The sequence below is a fragment of the Pteronotus mesoamericanus genome, unplaced genomic scaffold, assembly GCF_021234165.1.
Source record: "Pteronotus mesoamericanus isolate MK-2021 breed Mesoamerican mustached bat unplaced genomic scaffold, CSHL_Meso_final contig_20, whole genome shotgun sequence".
Lineage (NCBI taxonomy): Eukaryota > Metazoa > Chordata > Mammalia > Chiroptera > Mormoopidae > Pteronotus > Pteronotus mesoamericanus.
Window position 1 is genome coordinate 1,011,543 of NW_026555085.1, and position 7,990 is coordinate 1,019,532.

At 43.6% G+C, this 7,990-nt stretch overlaps 1 pseudogene; it reads right to left on the bottom strand.

Moving 5' to 3' along the window:
- Window positions 1–6,609: 6,609 nt before the first annotated feature.
- Window positions 6,610–7,680, bottom strand: LOC129067278 (glyceraldehyde-3-phosphate dehydrogenase-like; annotated as a pseudogene).
- Between the last annotated feature and the right edge of the window lie 310 nt (window positions 7,681–7,990).

Here is a 7,990-nt window from a genome sequence, read left to right on the forward strand (position 1 = left end):
CAGCAAGGCTGAGCCCTGGTGACACCAGCGCTTAGACAGGCCCTTTATACACTTCCCTCCTTCCCATCTCACTCCCCACTCCCTCAGCATAATTCCTGGATGATATTCCAGGAAAACTATCTGTTAGGGTAGCCACTGCGCAGGCTGTGAAAGAATTCACAAAGAGAGGAAAGAGCAGCGAGCAAAGTTTATTCACTTTCCAAGGGAGGAAAGGGGCTAGGCATGGAGAAATGCACCAGCATCAAAAGGTTGGGACTGCGAGTTTTAATTGGATTATGAAGGGTGGAGGTTTGCTCCGTGTGGCCACTGGGCTGTTATGGGTGTTGCAATACAGGAGGTTTCAGCTAGTTTTGTGAAAGCTGCAGTTTCCTCCAATATTATCTTTTGCCTGCATCTGTGGGGAGTGGTCAGTCACGTTCTGTTCTTGCTTTTCCAGTCCTGGGTAAACTCAGAAGAATAAAATGGTAGTCATGTTTAACAAGGTCACAGGCCTGCTCAGCAAATGGCGCCACATTAGCAAATGGTGCCACATTAGCAAATGGTGCCAGCGTTCTCCTTTCACTAGCTGCACCAAAGACTTTGACTCTGAGTTTGCTTGGAAGGAACCCAAACTGAAAGTGACATTTGCAAAAAGACTTGAAGGATGTAAAGCATCTCTGGGGAGAAACTTCTGGGCAGAGGGAACAGCAAAGGCAAAGGTCCTGAAGTGGGAGCCTGCCCAGAGGATTCCAGAGACAGAAGGGCCAGGGAAAGAGGAACAGAGTGAACAAGGCAGAGAGTAGTCGGTGTGGCCAGAGAGCTAATGGAGGCCAAGGATCTTTAGGCTATCACAAAGAAATAGTTCGTTGAGAGGCCACTGGAAATTTTTAGCAAGGAAAGATGGCTTAACATTTTAAAATGATTGCTCTTCTTTTTTAAAATATATTTTTCAATTACAGTTGACATTCAATATTAGATTCAGGTGTTTAATGTAGCAGTTAAACAGTTACATAACTTACAAAGTGATCTGCTCGATAAGTCAAGAATCTCCCTGGCACCATACTTAGTAATTACAGTATTATTAACTGTATTCCCTATGATGTACTTTACATCCCAGTGACAGTTTTGTAACTGCCAGTTTGTACTTCTTAATCCCTTCATTTTTTTTCACCCAGCCCCCAACCCTCCTCCCATGGGGCAACCATCAGTTTGTCCTCTGTATCAGTAAGTCTGTTTCTGTTTTGTTTGTTTATTTATTTTGATTTTTAGATTCCACATGTAAGTGAAATCATATAGGGTTTGTCTTTCCTTGTCTGACTTGTTTCACTCAGCAAAATACTCTCTAGGTCCATCCATGTTGTTGCAAATGGTAAGATTTCATTGTTTTTTATGGCTGAGTAATATTCCATTGTATATGTGCAACACATCTGTTTTTTATTGTTCAAGTACTGTTGTCTCCATTTCCCCATCCCCCCCCCCCCCACTGCTTTCCCCCTTTCCCCCTCTTTCAATCCTACCCTCCTTGGGCTTTGTCCATGGGTCCTTTATATGTGTTCCTTGACGATCCTTGTCATTATCCAGTCGTCCATTGATGTGTATTTGGGTTGCTTAAATATCTTGGCTATTGTAAATAATGAATGAACACAGGATGCATGTATATTTTCAAGTTAGTGTTTGGCGTGTCTTCGGCTAAATACCCAGAAATGGAATTGCTGGATCATAGGTAGTTCTATTTTTAGTTTTGTTTGAGGAACCTCCATACTATTTCCATAGTGGCTGTACTATTCTTCTCATCCTTGCCAACAGTTCCTTGTTGATTAATTGATAATAGCCATTCTGACAGGAGTGAAGTGATAGCTTGTTATTTTACATTTTAATTTACATTTCCCTGATGATTAGTGACATTGAGCATCTTTTCATATGTCTGTTGGTGACCTGTATGTTCTCTTTAGAACAATGTCTATTCAGGTTCTCTGTCCGTTTTTAAAAATTACATTTTATCAATTATACTGTTACAGTTGTCCCACTTTTCCCCTTTTCCACCCCTCCACGGAGCACCCCCTACTCCCTTAGGCAATCCCCCCACCATTGTTCACGTCCATGGGTCATGCATATAAGATCTTTAGCTACCCCATTTCCCGTACTGTATTTTGTATTCCCATGACTATTCTGTAACTACCTGTTTGTACTTCTTATTCCCCTCACTTCTTCACCCATTCCACCATACTGCCCTTCCATCTGAAAACCATCAAAACACTCTCTATTCATGATTCTGTCTCTGTTCTTCTTGTTTGCTTAGTTTGGTTTTTAGAGTTAATTGTTGATAGACATATTTTTTTGCCATTTTGTGTTCAGAGTTTGGATCTTCTTTTTCTTAAATAAGTCCCTTTAACATTTCATATAATAATGGTTTGGTGATGATGAACCCCTTTAGTTTTTTCTTGGCTGGGAAGCCCTTTGTCTGCCCTTTGATTCTAAATGATAGCTTTACTGGGTAGAGCAATCTTGGTTGTAGGTCCCAGCTTTTGATGACTTTGAATATTTCTTGGCAATCTTTTCTAGCCTGCAAAGTTTCTTATGAGATATCAGTTGACAGTCTTATAGGAATTCCCTGTAGATAACTACTTTTCTCTTGCTGCTTTTAAGATTCTTTTTATCTTTACCTTTGACATTTAATTATGATGTGTCTTGGAGTAGGCCTCTTTGCATCCATCTTGTCTGGGACTCTGTGCTTCCTGGACCTGCATGTATATTTTCTTCACCAAATTAGGGAAGTTTTCTTTCATTACTTTTTCTAACAGATTTCCAATTTCTTGCTCTTTCTCTTTTCCTTCTGGCACCTCTATGATGCAAATGTTGGATCTCTTGAAGTTGTCCCAGAGGCAGCTTATACTATCCTCATTTTTCTTTTTTTTGTATTCTCTTTTCATCTTGTTCTTCTGATTGGTTGTTTTTTGCTTCCTTATGTTCCAAATTATTGATTTGGTTCTCAGCTTCACCTGCTCTACGGTAATTTGCTGTAAATTGTTCTTTATTTCAATTAGTGTATCCTTCACTTCTGACTGGGTCTTTTTTACGCTCTTGAGGTCCTGATTAAGTTCCTTGGGCATCCTTATAACTAGCGTTTTGAACTCTCCATCTGATAGGTTGCTTATTTCCACTTTGTTTAGCTCTTTTTCTGGAGTTTTGATCTGTTCTTTCATTTGGGCCATGTTTCTTTGTCACCTCGTTTTGGCAGCCTCCCTGTGTTTGTCTGTATGTGCTAGGTAGAGTTGGTTTGGCTCCATGTCTTGGTAGTGTGGCCTAATGAGTAGGTGTCCTATAGGGTCCATTGGCACAGCCTCCCCTGTCACCCAAGCTGGGTACTCAAGGCGCGCCCTTCATGGGAGCTGAGTACACCCTCCTCTTGTAGTTGAGCTTGGTTGCTGTTGGCAGATCAATGGGAGGGGTTTACCCAAGCCAGTCAGCTTCAAGGATTGGTTGTGACCACTGGCCACCAACCTCCACCTTCTGTGGAGCATCAGCTGTGCAGGGACAGGGTGGTGCTGCTCTCCGATGTGGCCTGTAGCTGTTCACTGGGTGTGCTGGTCTGGGGTTTCCCAGGTAGCGCAGGCCAAGCTCAGCCCCTACCTGTGTTTTTTCTGGGGCCACGCTGCCTGGCTTTGAAGCAGTATGAGATGCCTGTTACCTGTGCTGGGCTTGGAGGTTCCCAGGCGAAGCCAAGCAGTGAATCTAGGCTGGCTGCTGCTAGAGCCGGGACTGGGGTTTACTAAGGCCAACTGTTGCTTGTTTAATAGGATTTAGGAACTTGTGAAGCATGAGCCAAGACAAGCCATTCAGATGGTAAAACAGCCTGGGGCGGGCAGCGGAAGTTGGGTTGGGCGGAGTCTCTGGGGATCTCCAAGGCAGGTCAAACAGTATTAGCCAGTTTGACAGAGTCTCTGATATGGCACCAGCTTGCTGGCTATGTGGTGAAGGGTTTAGAAAAGAGACAATGGCCTCTGCTTGCCTTGGTGCCAGACACTTCAGTTTCTCCCTATGTACCACTGGCGTCTTCGAAGCTGCTACCCTGGTGCTGGAGCTCAGAGGGAGTGAGTCTGAGTAGATGAGTCTGTATGTGTATTCTTCAGGAGGAATTTCTTGAACCCTAGCTGGTATGGCTCAGTGGATTGAGCACCGGCCTGTGAACCAAAGGGTCGCCGGTTCGATTCCCAGTCAGGGCTCATGCCTGGGTTGCGAGCCAGGTCCCCAGTAGGGGGTGTGTGAGAGGCAACCACACATTGGTGTTTCTCTCCTTCTCTTTCTCCCTCGCTTCCCCTCTCTAAAAATAAATCAACAAGATCTTATTTTTTTTTTTTTTAAAAAAGGAGAAACTGCTTGAGCCTCCAGCATATTCTTCCACGGACTTAATCCTGACTGGTTTTTGCAGCCAGACGTTGTGGGGGCTTAACTTCCTGGCACTGGAACCATGGGCTGGGGGGCCTGGTGTGGGGCTGGGTCTCCTCACTCCCGAGATTTCCCTCCCGAAGTTTTAATCACCACACATGGGTGAGGGACCAGGCTAGTTCCATACCTGCCTCCCTCCCACCAGTCTGGATGGATGTGGTTTCTTTAATTCCATAGTTGTCAGACTTCCATTCAACTCCATTTCTAATGATTCTGAGTGATGGTTGTTCTATATTTTAGTTGTAGTTTTGAATTGGTTGTGCGAAGAGGCGAGCCATGTCTGCCTACACTGCCATCTGGACCAGAGGACCCATCTGCCTGTTTTTTTAATTGAATTGTTTGTTTCTGGTGTGTTAGGTGGTATGAGTTCCTTATAAGTTTTGGATCATATTCCCTTAAGGATGAGTCATTGGCAAATATCCTCTGTTCTCTAGGTTGTCTTTTCGTTTTGTTGATGGTTTTCTTTACTTTGCAAAACCTTTTAGTTTGGCATAGTCCCATTTGTTTTTCATTTTTCCTGTATCCCTTGTTCAAGGAGATACTAAAAAAAAAAAAAAAAAAAAAAAAAAAAAAAAAAAGCTCAAGGTCAGAGAGTCTATATGTTTACTTCTAGGATTTTTATTGTTTTGGTCTTATATTTAAGTCTTTAACCCATTTTGATTTATTTTTGTATATGGCATGAAGAGGTGGTCTAGCTTAATTTTTTGCATGTATCTGTCCAGTTTTCACAACATTATTTATTGGATAAACTTTCTTTACACCCATTGTATATTCTTGCCTTCTTAGTCATAGACTAATTGAACATATAGGCATGGATTTATTTCTGGGCTCTCTATTCTTTTCCATTGATATATATGCCCGTTTTTATATGCCAGTACCATACTTTATTGATTACTATGGCCTCGTATAGTTTGATATCAGGTAGTGTAACACTTCCAACTTCGTTCTTCTTTTTTGAGATTACTGGGAAAATTTGGGGTCTTTTGTGGTTCCATATAAATTTTGGGATTACTTGTTTTAGTCCTGTGAAAAATACCATTGGTATTTTTTTATGATTTTTAAAAATTTTTCAAGTACATTCACCTTTATGTCCATCCTCCCCAATCCTTCTCCCATCTGGCAACCATCAAAATGTTCTCTGTATCTATGAGTCTGTTTATGTTTGTTCATTATTTTGTTTTTTAGATTCAATTGTTGATAGATATGTATTTATTGCCATTTTATTATTCATATGAGTTATTTTTTTCCTCTCTTCTTCTTAAAGAAGACCCTTTAACTTTTATCATAATGCTGGTTTGGTGGTGATGAACTCCTTTCGCTTTTTCTTGTCTGGGAAGTTATTTAGATGTCCTTTAATTCTAAATGATAGCTTCGTTGTATAGGGTAATCTTGGTTTTAGCTCCTTGCTTTTCATCATTTTGAATATTTCTTGCCAGTCCATTCTGGCCTGCAAAGTTTCTGTTGAGAAATCAGCTGACAGTCTTATAGGGGCTCCCTTGTAGGTAACTAATTGCTTTTCCCTTGCTGCTTTTGACATTCTCTCTTTGCCGTTAACCTTTGGCATTTTAATTATGTTGTGGCTTAGTGTGGGCCTCTTGGGTTCACCTTGTCTGGGGCTCTCTGCCCTTCCTAGGTTTGTATGTCTATTTCCTTCACCAGGTTAGGGAAGTTTTCCCTCCCTTTTTCACACTGGTTTTCAATTGCTTGCTTTTCTTTTCTCATTCCATCATCCCCATGCTGCAAATACTGGTATGCGTGAAGTGTTCCCAGAAGCTCCTTATAGTATCTTCATTTTTTAAAATACTTTTATTCTTTTTGCTGTTTTCATTGGTGATTTTCTGCTTCCTTATCTTCCAAATCTCTGCTTTGATCCTCTGCTTCATCTACTCTACTGTTGATTACTGTAATCTACTCTTCATTTTAGTTAAAGTATTCTTCATTTATGACTGGTCGGTTTTGTTTGTTTGTCTGTTTGTTTGTTTGTTTGCTTTGGGGGGTACAGTGAACTTTATTGATGGTGCATGACAACGCAGGGCTCCTTAAGCCCCTCCCATCTTCAGGGGGTCTAGGATGGAAACAAGATCAGGAGATTCTCAGTGTGTTGGGGGATCGATTTGGGGCAAGGACTCCCCAGCAGCTGAGGGTCTCTCTTCCTGTCGCTGGGGCTGGTGGTTCAGGGGGCTCTTACTCCTTGGAGGCCATGTGGACCACAAGGTCGACCACCCTGTTGCTGTAGCCAAATTCATTGTCATACCAGGAAATGAGCTTGACAAAGTGGTCATTGAGGGCAATGCCAGCCCCAGCATCGAAGGTGGAGGAGTGGGTGTCACTGTTAAAATCTCAGGAGAGAACCTGGTCCTCAGTGTAGCCCAGGATGCCCTTGAGGGGGCCTCTGATGCCTGCTTCACTACTTTCTTGATGTCATCGTATTTGGCAGCTTTCTCTAGGCGGCAGGTCAGATCCACAACTGACACATTGGGGGCGGGGACACGGAAGGCCATGCCAGTGAGCTTCCCATTGAGCTCAGGGATGACCTTGCCCACAGCCTTGGCTGCGCCAGTAGAAGCAGGGATGATGTTCTGGGCAGCCCCCCGGCCGTCACGCCACTGCTTCCCGGAGGGGCCGTCCATGGTCTTCTGGGTGGCAGTGATGGCATGGACTGTGGTCATGAGTCCCTCCACAATGCCAAAGTTGTCATGGATGACTTTGGCCAGGGGGGGCCAAGCAGTTGGTAGTGCAGGAGGCATTGCTGACAATCTTCATGGAGTTGTCATACTTGTTGTGGTTCACACCCATCACAAACATGGGGGCATTGGGAGAAGGGGCAGAGATGATGACCCTCTTGGTGCCACCGTTCAAGTGAGCCCCAGCCTTCTCCATGGTAGTGAAGACACCCGTGGACTCCACAACATACTCAGCACCAGCATCACCCCATTTGATGTTGGCGGGATCTCGCTCCTGGAAGATGGAGATGGACTTTCCGTTGATGATAAGCTTCCCGTTCTCAGCCTTGACTGTGCCTTTGAACTTGCCGTGAGTAGAATCATACTGGAACATGTAGACCATGTAGTTGAGGTCAATGAAGGGGTCATTGATGGCGACAACATCCACTTTGCCAGAGTAAAAAGCAGCCCTGGTGACCAGGCGCCCAATACGGCCAAATCCGTTCACTCCGATCTTCACCATCTTGTCTCAGGGTTGAGGCTGGCACTGCGCAGGAAGACCCGGCTGCCTGTCGAACAGGAGGAGCAGAGAGCCTGGTCGTTTTTTAAAAAGTGTTTTTATTAAGTTATTGGAGTGCCACTGGTCAATAGGATCATCGTGTACACGTTTCAAGTGTACACGCCTGTGGAACAAGATCTGGACACTGCACTGTGCGCCCACCAACCAAAGTCAAACCACCCTTTGTACCATATATTAGGCCCCCATCACCTTCCTTCTCTCAGGTAACCACCACACAGTTTTTGTGTCCATAAGTTTCAGTTTTATATCCCACATATGAATGAAATCTTATGGTTCTTACCTTTTTCTGACTGACTGACTTCACTTAGAGTACTATACCCGA